The sequence below is a fragment of the Lolium perenne genome, chromosome 4 (genome assembly GCF_019359855.2).
Source record: "Lolium perenne isolate Kyuss_39 chromosome 4, Kyuss_2.0, whole genome shotgun sequence".
Taxonomy (NCBI): Eukaryota; Viridiplantae; Streptophyta; class Magnoliopsida; order Poales; family Poaceae; genus Lolium; species Lolium perenne.
Window position 1 is genome coordinate 265,039,986 of NC_067247.2, and position 14,210 is coordinate 265,054,195.

Sequence of the window (14,210 nt, forward strand, 5' to 3'; positions counted from 1 at the left end):
GCTTGGCCGCACGGGTCGGAGCCGCACGACCAGCACCTTCACCCACAGCTTCTTTTCCTGCACCAACCACGCCGGTTGTCATTATCTCGACGCTGCCGGCGGCGCGGCCAGCACAGAGCCATCTTGGCGGGTCCGGTGCCACCAGCACCGGCGAGTGGCGCTGGCGCACAGGGACGGTGCCGAAGTAGACGCGGTGGCTGCCAAACTCGATGACGCGGCCGTTCTTGGGGAAGACGCCGCCGTTGGCGAAGCAGCCTGCGTTGTCGTTGATGAAGTCCATGGCGTAGATGCGCTGCACGAGCGCGGACACCGTACGCTCGCTGGCGACTTCGAGGACGCCCGCCCGAATGTGAACTCCTTCAAGCGCCACTTCAGGCCCCACGGTGGGCGCCAACTGTCGTCGTGGTGAACAGACAGATGCCATAGGATGGCTTAGATTGGGGCCGAATGGACGTTAGAGGATTCGGGGGAGGGTTTGCGATCAGATGGGACGAACTTCCGGATGGTTTCCTCAAGAACTTGGCCAAGGCCAGAGGTTGAAGAAGAAAGACACAAGGAAGAACTCGCTTCTAGATCACTTTCTTCATTGATTCACACATGTTACAGGTTTGTGCTTCGTGCCTTACTACTTCCGTGCGTGCCCGTAAGGAGGGCTGCCCCCTCTCCTTATATAGGGGAGAGGGTGGCTTACAGTGCAAGAAACCCTAATGGCATCTTTGACTAGACAAACTACTTTACAAAGCTACTTTACAAAGCTACTTTAATCATAGATGACACCGGGGTCCTCTTTAATCAGGGAGGCTGACGTCCTCCGGCTTCTTTCTCCGTCATCTTCTTCTTTATCGTCAGCCCTTCGTTTAAAGCTACTTTGCTTAGCTCATCTTTGTCTTCTAGCTCTGGAGAGAATCTTTGACCAGTCTTGCCGACATGCTCTTCTTTCCGGTGGCCCGGTACCTTTTCTATCCGGTTCCGGTATACCTCCCCTGAGGATACCGGCTTAGCCCTGCTCAGCCAAATGCCTATCTTATGCTCCGGTATGAACATTTAACCGGTATCCTGATGGCTCAAACCATCCGGTTTGGCATGCCTTTGGCATACCGGGGGTCATCCCCCCAACAATCATGGACATCTCAAATTTCCTAGTCATCAATAGCTCAAAAGCTTTGTTATGATTGGGGTTAGTTCCACCAAATATAATATCATCAACATATATTTGACATATAAAGAGGCCACCCCCTTTAACCCGCTTGGTGAAAAGGGTGGAATCGACCGTACCCATGCAAAACCCATCATGTAGTAAGAAATCCCTAAGGAACTCATACCAAGCACGTGGAGCTTGCTTGAGACCGTAGAGTGCCTTATGGAGTAAATACACGTGGTTGGGTCGGCATGGGTCTTCGAAACCCGGGGGTTGAGCCACATATGCGGTTTCTTTTAGGGGACCATTCAAAAATGCACTTTTCACATCCATTTGGTATAATTTGAAATTGTGGAAAGATGCAAATGCAAGCAAAAGACGTATAGCTTCAAGACGGGCTACCGGCGCAAAGGTATCCTCAAAATCCATACCTTCTATTTGGGCAAACCCTTGCGCCACTAACCTTGCTTTGTTTCGTATGACAATGCCATTCTCATCTTGCTTGTTCTTGAATACCCATTCGGTCCCAATGACATTGATGCGATGATCCTTGGGTCTCTCAACTAGAGACCATACTTCATTACGAGTGAAACACTCCAATTCTTCTTGCATGGCAATTACCCAATCCGGATCGACCAAGGCTTCATGTACCTTAAGTGGTTCAAAACTAGACACAAAAGCATGATGTTGACAATAAGTGATAAGTAATGCATGGTGTCTACGAGTTACCACTCCTCTTGAAATGCTACCAAGGACTTGATCCACTTTCATGTCACTTGCCCTTGTAGCGGCCTTGATCTTCCGAACGGTCCCTTCATGATCAATGAATTCATCTCTTGCTAGTACTTGATCATGAGGAACCACTTGAGCTTGATCATGAGTTGAGGATGTTTCTTGATCATCATCATGGTCTTGCTCCGTGGAATGAGGATCTTCTTCTTGTTCTTCGGATTGTGACCCATCTTGAGTAGAGGATGGTTCTTGAGTTGCAATTGATGATTCGACTTGAGTTGAGCTAGGCTCCACTTGTGGCGTGCTTGAAACATCTACTCCATCATCTTGATCATCATTATGAACCTCCATGGGCCGGATGTGTCCAATGCCCATATGCTTGATGGCACTAGATGGATCATCATCATTACCTGCAACACATGGAACAACTTGCTCCACTTGGGAGCCATTATCCTCCAAGAACACCACGTCACAAGATACTTCAATAGTCCCGGTGGACCGGTTGTAGTATCTATAGGCGTGAGAGTTCTCCGCATACCCAACAAATATACCCTCTATGGTTCTAGTTTCAAATTTACCGAGCTTTCCTTTGTTGTTTTTAACAAGACATTTGCATCCAAAAACACGAATGTACATGATGTTAGGCTTGTTACCGGTAAGGAGCTCGTATGGGGTTTTGTTGTGGAGGGGACGAAGGAAGAGCCGGTTGGAGTAGTGGACGGCCGTAGAGATGGCTTCTCCCCAAAAGTTGTGGGGTGAGTTGAATTCACTCAACATGGTTCTTGCCATCTCAATGATAGTCCGGTTCTTCCTTTCAACAAAACCGTTTTGTTGAGGGGTGTATGGCGCCGAAAACTCATGCTTGATGCCCTCATCATCAACAAACTCTTGCATAGTGTAGTTCTTGAACTCGGTGCCATTGTCGGTCCTAATTGCCTTGATCTCGGATTCATATGTACATTGAGCTTTCTTGGCGAAGGTGATGAACTCTCTATGGGTCTCGTCCTTAGACTTAAGGAGAAAGACCCAAGAGTATCTTGAGTAATCATCAACAATGACAAGTCCATACTTGCTCCCACCAAGAGTATCATAATGTGATGGCCCAAAGAGATCCAAATGAAGGAGCTCCAAAGGCCTAGATGTGGTAACGATACTCTTGATGGGATGCTTCTTCTTGAGTTGCTTTCCGGCTACACATGCACTACAAACACGATCTTTCTCAAAAGAAATGCCGGTTAGTCCCACAATATGCTCACCCTTTAGGAGTTGTTTAAGATTCCTCATGTTAACATGACCAAGGCGGCGATGCCACAACCAACCTTCGTCATGCTTGGCCGCCATTAGACATGTGGAGAAAGAGGGGCTCTCTTTCGAGAGGTCAACCACGTAAAGGTTGTTCTCCACATATCCAACAAGGACCAATTTGAGATTGTCACTCCTAATGACTTGCACATAATATTTAGTGAAATATGAATTGTAACCGGCATCGGCAAGATGATATATAGAAAGTAAGTTATAGCCAAGGTGTTCAACAAGCATAACCGTCTCAAGGCACAAGTCCTTAGAGATTGTTACCTTGCCATACCCAAGTACCTTTCCCTTTGAGTTGTCACCAAAGGTGATGCTTGACTTCTTGTTGATATCTTCAATGAATTGATCAAGCACACCTTTTCCTCCGGTCATATGATTGGTGCATCCACTATCAAACACCCATTTTGGACCACCGGAGGAATACCCCTACAAAATCAAGTAGAGGATTTAGGAACCCATCGATTAATGGGTTCCTTTGCAATGGCAACAATATCTTTTGGTACCCAAATTGAGTACTCTCTATAAGCATAGCCATTAGGAGGGCCAACATAGTTAGCATAGACATCACCATAATAATCAACAAATAATGCATAGTGATCGTTTGGCCCCGTGCGGTCACCACTAGTGGCTTTGCCCTTTGAGGCTTTGCCATTGTTAGTGACCTTCTTGTTCTTATCTTGAGCGGGTTTCTCCTTCTTGTAGTTGTTCTTCTTGTGGGACTTGGGAGCATATCCAAGTCCATACTTTTGATTGTTTGACCTTTGCTTACTCAAGAGGTCATCCAATCCCATCTTGTTCTTGGCGGTGGTGAACTTTGCAAGTTCCTTTGTTAGCCTAACATTTTCCTCAAGAATAGATGCTTGCTCACAAGAAGATTCATTAGGATGATAGTCAAGACCATATTTGGTCACCAAGGACTCGAGATATGCATTGGTCTCAACATGCAAAGAAAGTTCCTCTTGTAAACGAACATGTTCCTCAACAAGTTTAGCATGCTCACTAGTAAAGGAAATGGAGGAACAAGCAAGCTTTTCAACATCAATGGGATCCTTCATTGATCCAAGAGCCTTTTTGTAGGATTCTTGAAGTAGATCGTGGTTCTCTCCAAGTTTCTTGAGCTCATCCTTGACAAGCTTGTTAGCTCTTTCAAGGTGGTCAAGATCCCTAGTGAGAGAAGCATGAGCAACTTCAAGCTCCTCCCTTGAGGCATTGAGCTCTTGGGTCAATAATTGAGCCCTATCAATAGTTTCTAGGTCCTTAACTTTATCAAGTTCATAAGTTTCAATTTGTTGCTTAAGGCCTTGAGATGTGCACCTTTCGGTTTTTAGCTCTTGTCTTAGGAGATTGAATCTCCGTTCCTTCTCATTCAATTGATATTCTAATTCCTCAATGGACTCATCCTTTTCTTTGAGTGAGTCCATCAAGAAATCAAACTTGACAAGAGCTTCACCACGAAGGGTGCATCTAACATCATAGAGTTCCTTAAGCACAATTAATTCATCTTGATTTTCGTTCTCATCATCTAGAACACTAGATAGGGAAGGTGGAGGTTCCATTACCTTGGTTTCCCTTGACATAAGACAAGAGCCAATGATTGTAGATGAGGTAGAGTCATCGGAGTCATCATCTTGAGTTATCCTCGCCATGAAAGAGGATCCAACATCATTCTCCATGGAGTAGTCCTTGGAGTAGTCATATGTGAAGAGTGACCCGGGCTTAGAGAAAGCCAAACCGGCCACCCCGGCCTCCTTCTCCTCATCTTCCTCTTCATCATCGGACAAGTACTCGGCCCCAACAAAGGCCCTTCCCTTGTTCTTCTTGTATCGATCATTGATTGGGTTTGGCTTCAACCTTGGCTTGACCCCTTTGATGAACTTTGGCTTGTCTACCCTTTTCTCATAAGGGCACTCATTTGCAAAGTGGCTATCTTCATCACAATTGTAGCAAGTTCTCTTCTTCTTCTTGTCGTTGAAGAGCATTGGAAGCTTTCCCTTGTACTTCTTGGCAAAGAAGGCAAAGTCGGTAACAATGTCACTAGTTGAGGTCATCTCTTCCTCTTCTTCAAATTCATATTCTTCTTCTTCTCCATGATCGGCCCTAGCCTTGAGAGCAAGATTGCGTGGAGCTTCATGGTTGTGTGAGGCTTCATCAACACGGTTCATTGCCATGAGCCTCTTTCCCGCTTTGGCCATGTTTTCATTGGCGGCCACATAGGAGACTAGATCATCGGAGTTGAGGTCGGCACTCTTGGTCATGATTTGCAAGTTGAGTGCAAGGTTGGTGTCTTCTTGTTTGACGGCAATCATAGCAATGACCTTGGACTTTATGAATGCTTCATTCATCTCGAAGCCATCATTGTACTTCTCAACACCGAGTCCCTTGACCCTTACTCTAAGAGCACCGAGTCTTGCATAAGCATCGGCCACGGACTCTCCTTCTCGAATCATGAATTGATGAGCCTCTTGCTTTGCGGTCTCATAAAGAGCGGATTGGATCAAATCGGTTCCCTCTTGGAGTACTACGATTCGATCCCACAACTCTTTAGCGGACTCTATGTCATTGACTTGATCAAGGAGCTTGCGGTTGATGCCACTCCTAATCTTGTCACGGGCGGAGGCGTTGAGTTGACGGTTGTAGAATTCGGTGGAGGTCAACCGAATGGGATCTTGTGGCTCCCGGTATCCATGAACAATGATCTCCCACAACTCCACGCTGCAGCTGCGAATATGAGATTCCATAGAGGATTTCCAAAAAGGAAAGTGAGTTCCATAAAAATGGGGAACATTCCCACTATGGTTTATATGAGGCATGGGTGAAGTGTTTTTGGGATAGTTATGGTTGACTTCGCGATAGCTCTCTAGTGAGGCCGAAGCCGTACTAGAAGGCCCACTAGTCAAGTTCTTAAGCATGGTAGACATCTCTGCCATTTGGCTTTGTAGCTCATCCTCCTTTTTCTTCTTCTCGGCATCATATGCCAAGAATCTAGATTTCATCTCTTTAACCGAAAGGTTAGAATTTTCATCTAGACCCTCGAATAGTTTTTCCATCTCACTCTTAAGGCGGTGAAGCCCTTAATAAGAGTCCAGGCTCTGATACCAATTGAAAGTATAGAGATGGTAAACCTAGAGGGGGGGTGAATAGGTTTCTACAAATTTTAATTCTTTCTTTGCAATATTAGGCTTTGCGGAATATAAAGATGAGCCTAATGCAAACTAGGTGAAGCAACCTATATGAAGATACAACTATCTCGAGCACGAAGGCTCTCTCAGGCAGTTTAAATCACAAGTAAGGAGTTCGGTTAGAGATAACCGATAGCACGCAGAGACGAGGATGTATTCCCGTGTTCCCTTGCTTTGCAACAAGGTACGTCACGTTTGGAGGGGTGGAGGTCCCACGAAGGATTCCCCACACCACGAAGGCTCACCCTATTCTCCGGAGCCTATCCCACGAAGGAATAGCTCACTCACTTGTGGTAGAATTTGAGGTAGCCTCCAAACCTTCACAATCTTGCCCGGAGCAAATCCACAGGCCGGATGCTTCCGGACTCCTCTTGCCCACCTAGGGTTTCCAAGGAACCCTAGGAAGCAAGCTTCTCGATGAATACAAGGGGGAATGAGATTTGGCTTGGTAGAACAGTAGATCGGGTCCTCCTCTAGTGATTCCCCGGAGGGATTTGAGTTTGGGTGGAGGAGGAGGGAGATCGGAGGCTTTTGGTGTTTCTAATAATGGAGTAAGAGAGAGAGAGAGCTCAAGAACAGCTTGTAGTATGTTGCCTAGCCCTTCCAAGGTAGAAGAAGGGGTATTTATAGTGTTCTTCAAAATCTGGCCGTTGCCACTTGCCACCTCAGCATTTTTCCTCGAAAACCCGGTTGATCGGGCCACAGAACGGACAGCCCGGTCGTGAGGCCGGTCAGACCGGATCAGTGACCAGATCTCCTTTGCGTCGTCCTGGCGCTTCTCCGGTTGGTGGCCGGTTGGCGCCCGGTTGCCGCCCGGTCGACCGGACGGAGCACCGGACCCGCCGGTCAGTAACCCGGTTGACCGGGCGCAAACCGGATCTGCTGGCTCCTCGTTTGGAGCCCGGTTGCCGCCCGGTTGACCGGCCAGCACGCCGGACTGGCCGGTTGCTGGCCCGGTTGGACCGGGTTGTAGACCGGATTTCTCCTGTAACCCCTTTTTGATTGTTGTTGAAATGGGGGGGTCTCCTTTAGTCTTCTTGTTCCTTTGATACACCATTTACGCCTCATTGCCTAATACCTGAGATTATCCTTATAAACATATTAGGCCAAATACTTTAGCACGGTGTCATCGTTACCAAAATAATGGATAAGGGTAAAATACCCTTACACTCTTCCAATGCTCCACCAAAGGAACTCTTCCAATGCTCCACCAAAGGAACCCTACCACCAAGATCCACTAAGGAGTACCACGAATTGGTGAACTTTCTCTCGGTAGAATGATAGATCGGGGCCTCCTCCACCACCTCTCAAAGTATGAGCAAGATTGGTTGGGTGGATGAGGAGATCCCCGCAATTTTGAGCTCAGCAACAATGGAGGAGAGAGAGAGAAGAGCTAAGTCGGGCTGGAGAAGAAGGGGCCTTTATATAGGTCCCTCCAAATCCAACCGTTGGATGCTGTTTTTGCCTAAGCGGTACTACCGCTTCTGGGAAGCGGTACTACCGCTCTGAGTTCGAATCCCCACTGAACTTGTCCACGTGGACACATCGCGGTACTACCGCTTGCGGTACCGCTCGAGGTACCGCAACAAGGTCCAGACCTTACTGGACTCGAAGCGGTACCGAAGCGGTACCACACCGGTACGACCGTAACGCGTTACGGTACTTGAGCGGTACCGTGGGCGGTACTACCACTCCAGGTACCGTAAAGGTACCGTAACCTGTTCTGTGGGACATTTTCGCGTGCAATCCTCAGAGCGGTATCTCGGGCGGTACCAGTAGGGGTAGCGGTACTACCGCTCCTGGTACCGGTAGTACTGCTATGGCTAAAACAGCTTTTTTCCTCTTTTCCTCTCCTACCATGTTACCTCGCGACACACACACAAAACCAGAAAGCCTAAGAACTACGCTTCGGTCTTCTGATCATAATGTGTTCGGCGAGGGTACCGTGCATCTTGCAAACCTATCAATGACAAACTTTGTGCACGGTTAGAATTGTTCGAGTGTTGTTATCAAACACACAAAACACGGGATATGGATCTTGCTCTTACAATCTCCCCCTTTTTGGTGTTTGATGACAACACACGAATTTGCAATAGTTCATAGGATATTATGATACGGTATTTGGTTTGCAAAGGTAGATGAAGCTCCCCCTAGATGTGTGCATATTTAGAATATGCAATTGTATACAAATGCACACATCCTAGAGAGAAACTCCCCCTAGATTCTACAAACCAAGCACAAGTGCTAAGAAGAATACATGTCAAGATAATGTAGCACAAGTACACTATGGAGGCAAGTATATTTGCATATAAGGGAGTTTGGGTGAACCTTTTCATACCTTTGCCTTGAGAAAACCCAAACTCATAATAATAAGAGCCTCCATAGAAATGATGTAGCCAATCAAAGGATAAATAATGGAGACCATTAAGCTACGAACGATTAAGTCTTAATACAAATGGGGGGATCGGGAGATCCACAAATAGAGTAGCAAACACACATACGAATAAAGTTCCGAATAACTAGGGGAAGGTTTGATGCCAAGGCCGAAAGAACCAAAACGAAGCCACCAAGCCCTTGGCATCCCCATGCAAATTCCCGTCCTAATAGATCAACTTCTCCCCCTTTGGCATCGAGACACCAAAAAGGGAGAAGGAGCATACTTACGCCCCAAGGGAATCACTCGTCATCATCATCATCCTCGTCATCGTCATCCTCGTTCTCATCACCCTCATCCTCAACGTCCTCCTCCTCCTCATACTCGCCTTCATCATCATCTTCTTGGGCAAGGCCCTTGCCATGAGGTGGCTCGGGGATGGATTCCTCGAAGCTTGACCAAACGAGCTTCGACTTCCACTCACCGGGAGGAGTGATGTTGTCCTCGGAGCCCTCGGAGACTGGAAGATGCATGTGCCTCATCATCGCCTTTTGGCGTTGGCGGATCTTCTTGTTGTCATGATGAGCTTGATACATCCTATCTTCAAGATCCCTCTTGAAGCAAAAGGACTTCTTGAGGCGAGCGGTGAGCTTGGCGAAGAGGCCCTTGGTCTTGACGGAGTTGGGCACATAGTCGGAGTCTTCGCTATCGGCTTCGTCTTCATCCTTGTCCTTGGGAGCTCCCTTGCCAAACCTTGGAAGGTCATGGTCCTTAACAAGAGGACTCTTCTCCTTGTGGATGGTGACGTTGGGGCGGCATTGTTGAAGAAGATCTCCGCGGCCCTCTTGATCCCACTTGAGACAAATGAGCCTCATGAGGTAAGGAGCGTACTGAGGAAGCTTGCGAAGGAATGCACAATCACGCATCTCATGCCAAATGTAATCCATGACGTCCAGTTGCTTGCCGCGGCCCCTCAACTCATGAGTGCGCACAAGGAGATTCACAAGGAACCCATGCACCTCATCGTGGTTGGTATGCTTGGGGTTGATGGTGCTGCGGTAGATGCGGTTCATGATGTCGTAGACAGGTAGAAGGCCTTTGGTGCTTCCACACAACATCCTCCCTCGAATGTAGAGATCGGCCATTTTCTCCTTGGCCATTGGCTTGGCTTGGAGATGAATGCAGAAGGTGTTTGAGTCGTCTTCGGGGAGCTCATAACCAATGCTTCTAGCAAAGTCTTGCCATGAGGCCTCCATCACATGCTCCCTTGTCATCCACTTTAAGGTGCGATAGCCTCCTTCATCCTCAAGAAAGACAACCGTGGCATAGAATTGGCAAATTACCTCCTTGGAGAAATCGTGAGAGAAGGTCATCAGAGGTATAAGTCCTTGTTCATCACATATCTCTAGTGCTTCTCCAAAGTAGTCGAGGTCGGAGTTGAGCTTGTCCATGCTGATGGAGTATTGGGGGCAACACTTGAACTCTTTGGCCCCATAGACCTCATTGTAGATCCTCTCTTGATTGACATGATGGAAATAGTTGTTGGGGCATTGACGAGCATTTCTTGGCAGCAAATAAGGATTAGCCCCTCGCACTTCCATGAACTGGCCCTTTTTGATATCAAGCATTGATCTTTGAGGGCCCCTTGCCCCCGCTGCAGCTTCCCTCTGTCGCTTGGTGGTCCTTGCCGGTAAGATCTCCTCTTGCTCATCTTCATCTCGATGACGACGAGATGATGGCTTGACCTTGCCACCACGGGTCTTAGGTGCTCTTGTGAATGGCAAAGGTTTGGGAGGGAATAGGGGATAAGTGCACAAGCCGTGAAATTAAGGATCAAAGAGGACACTAACAAGCAACATTGGTGACTCTAGACAGAGCGGTAGTACCGCAATTTCAATCCGGTAGTGCCGCTTTGACCGGTAGTACCGCTCGCAAACGAGCGGTACTACCGCTTAAGCTCAGCACATCTAGATCGAAAAAGAGGTCATGGCAAAATCGACCCTAGTGTCACACATTGTTGCTAGCTAGTATCCCCGCACATGTAGAGCTTCCAAGAGAGCTTCTCCACCATACAACTCCATCAAACCCTAGCCTATGCATCTAGGGAGTTCAACACACCCTAGAGAGAGAAATTAGGGTTCATATCGGAGTACATGGCAGAGAAGGAGGTGGGGAAGCTTCTCCACGGAGGAGATTTGGCCGGCGGCGGCTGGAAAAGGAGATCGGGGCCGATCTCCTCGAGGTCTTGAGCTTGGAGAAGCTGTTGACTTGAGGTGGAAGGGGAATTGTGGTGATTTGGGGTGAAACCCGACCCCAACCGGTACCTCTAGTCAAAAGATGCAAGCGGTAGTACCGCTCGTAAAAGCGGTAGTACCGCTTACCGGTACTGACCCGGTACTTAGAGCGGTAGTACCATTCTGGGGATAATTGTTCAGTTTCATCAGATAACTGCCCCAGAGCGGTAGTACCGGCCTGAGAAGCGGTAGTACCGTCCTCCAAACTCAAAAACACTCAGATTTTGGTGTAGACTTGTGCTTTTAGACTGAGTTGGCTCAAGAGATAGATGATGGCTTAGGATTAGATTACGGAACTGTTAAGGTACTACCCAACCAAGCTTGCAAGAATCAAAGCAAGAAAAGCCAAGCTTGGGTGAATCTCCCGTGAAGAAACAAAGAGAAAAGAAGAAACGAAAAGCAAAAAGCAAAAACAAAAAGAGAAAAGAGAAACAAAAAGGAACAAAAACTCCTCGAGGAGGAGGTTTGGTGGTCGAAGCCACCGTGTAAGAGTTTGGTAGTGTGAGGTCGCGTAGAGACCTAGGACTCACGACTACAACTCAACATGATACTCATAGTCACTTGATTGACGAATAGCATATGCTTTGGGTTTCTTTGTGCATCATGGGGGGAGGGATAGCTCAATAAATTTAAACCGCACTCCCCCTATGTTCATGCGCGCTTTACATCTAGACATATGGCACAAGAGTGGTATGAGTATCCACTTATGACACAACGTCCGGATGAGAAGCACAAGGTAGAGAGGCAAACCTTGACGATCGTCGATAGAGAGTGAGTTCATTGTCTTGTCGGGCACATTTGGGAAGAATGATACATGGGATCGCTATACCGTTGGACCCCATCATATCTTGCTCTTGAGTATGTCTTGTACTTTGCTTGAACTATGAAAGAGTCTTGACTCTTTAGCACGCTGGCGAGAATAGATCAAAAGGATAGGTTCTTGTGAAGTTCCTTGATCTTCATCATGAATTGGGTCCTCGCCTTGACCTCATTGTTGTTGACGCCGAACTTGAGGTTGTGGAAGAGGTGACCTAGCACTTGGTTGTCCAATGGAAAAGACTTGGCCTTGTGGTGTAGATGGCTCCACATAGGTGGAACTTCGTCCTTCCCCGGTACTCATAGAAGGTAGCTTTTGAGATCGGCGAGTGCCAACACTCATCCTTCCTATGGTAATTGGGGGAATTGCATCTCCTTTCTCACAAGAAGCACTTCGCCTCCTCCAAAGAACCATCATATCCATCAAAATGTCTCATCACTCAATATCACAAACCTCACAATAGACTCATACTCCATCATCATGCTTGAGTGTCTTCTTAGGTTTGTCTCTCACTTCCGGCAACCCTACGAGGTTAGGGTAAGAGTATGGCTAGGAGCAAAAAGTGGATTCCTTCTTTGCCAATGAAGATATCCAAGATCTTGAGCACAAACTCCGTTCCATTGTTGCTTCTTCTTGCAAGGATTATGTCATAGAATTTGTATTGAAATTGTTTGAGAAACTTCATCATGGTTCATTTCTTTCAACACAATTCCTACAAAACACAATCTCTACACAAAGAAGCAAATTCCATTAGTCCTAGGCCGTGGCCTCTTGAAGAGACTAGCTCCATGATACGTCCAAAACGTATCTACTTTCCCGAACACTTTTGCTATTGTTTTGCCTCTAATTTGTGTATTTTGGATACAACTAACACGGACTAACGCTGTTTTCAGCAGAATTGCTCTGGTGTCTCGTTTTTGTGCAGAAATTCAACTTTCAGGAAAATCCCCGGAATTTATGTCGAAGGTCTTATTTTTCCAGAAGATTTACGGAGCCAGAAGGGCAAGCCTGGTGGAGGCCCGAGGCCCCCTGATGTCTACGGGAGCTTCTATTCTTGTAGACAGTGTTGGGCCTCCAAGAGCAGAGGTTTGTAGAGCAGCAGCAAGTTTCCCTTAAGTGGATCACCCAAGGTTTATCGAACTCAGGGAGGAAGAGGTCAAAGATATCCCTCTCATGCAACCCTGCAACCACAAAGCAAGAAGTCTCTTGTGTCCCCAACACACCTAATAGGTGCACTAGTTCGGTGAAGAGATAGTGAAATACAGGTGGTATGAATAAATATGAGCAGTAGCAACGGCACCAGAAAAGTGCTTTGGTATCCAGGACTGGTGTGTAGTTGATGGTGGTAATATTGCAGGCAGTAGAAACACAGTAAAACAGTAAACAAGCAGCGATAGCAGTATTTAGGAACAAGGCCTAGGGATTATACTTTCACTAGTGGACACTCTCAACATTGATCACATAACAGAATAGATAAATGCTAGACTCTACACCCTCTTGTTGGATGATGAACACCATTGCGTAGGATTACACGAACCCTCAATGCCGGAGTTAACAAGCTCCACAATATTCAATGTTCATATTTAAATAACCTTAGAGTGCAAGATAGATCAACATAACCAAATAGATCACATCAATACCATCATAGTAATAGTTAACTTCACAATCTACAAGAGATCACGATCATAAACTACGCCAAGTACTACATGATGCACACACTGTCCACATTACATCATGCAGGAGGAATAGAGTACTTTAATAACATCACTAGAGTAGCACATAGATGAATAGTGATACAAAACTCATATGAATCTCAATCATGTAAGGCAGCTCATGAGATCATTGTATTGAAGTACATAGGAGAGAGATTAACCACATAGCTACCGGTACAGCCCCGAGCCTCGATGGAGAACTACTCCCTCCTCATGGGAGATAGCAGCGTTGATGAAGATGGCGGTGGTGTCGATGGAGAAGCCTTCCGGGGGCACTTCCCCGTCCTGGCGGCGTGCCGGAACAGAGACTCCTGTCCCCCAGATCTTGGCTTCGCGATGGCGGCGGCTCTGGATGGTTTCTCGTACCGTGGCTTTTCCGTATCGAGGTTTTAGGTCGAGGACCTTTATATAGGCGAAGAGGCGGAGTCGGAGGGGCGACGAGGCGGTGAGGGGGTATGGCGGCGCGGCCAGGGCTTGGGCCGCGCCGGCCTACCTCCTGGGCCCCCTGTGGGTCCACTCTGGCGACTCTCGGGTGTTCTGGATGCTTCCGGGGATTCTAAGATGCTGGGCGTTGATTTCGTCCGATTCCGAGAATATTTCCTTACTAGGATTTCTGAAACCAAAAACAGCAGAAAACAGCAACTGGCCCTTCG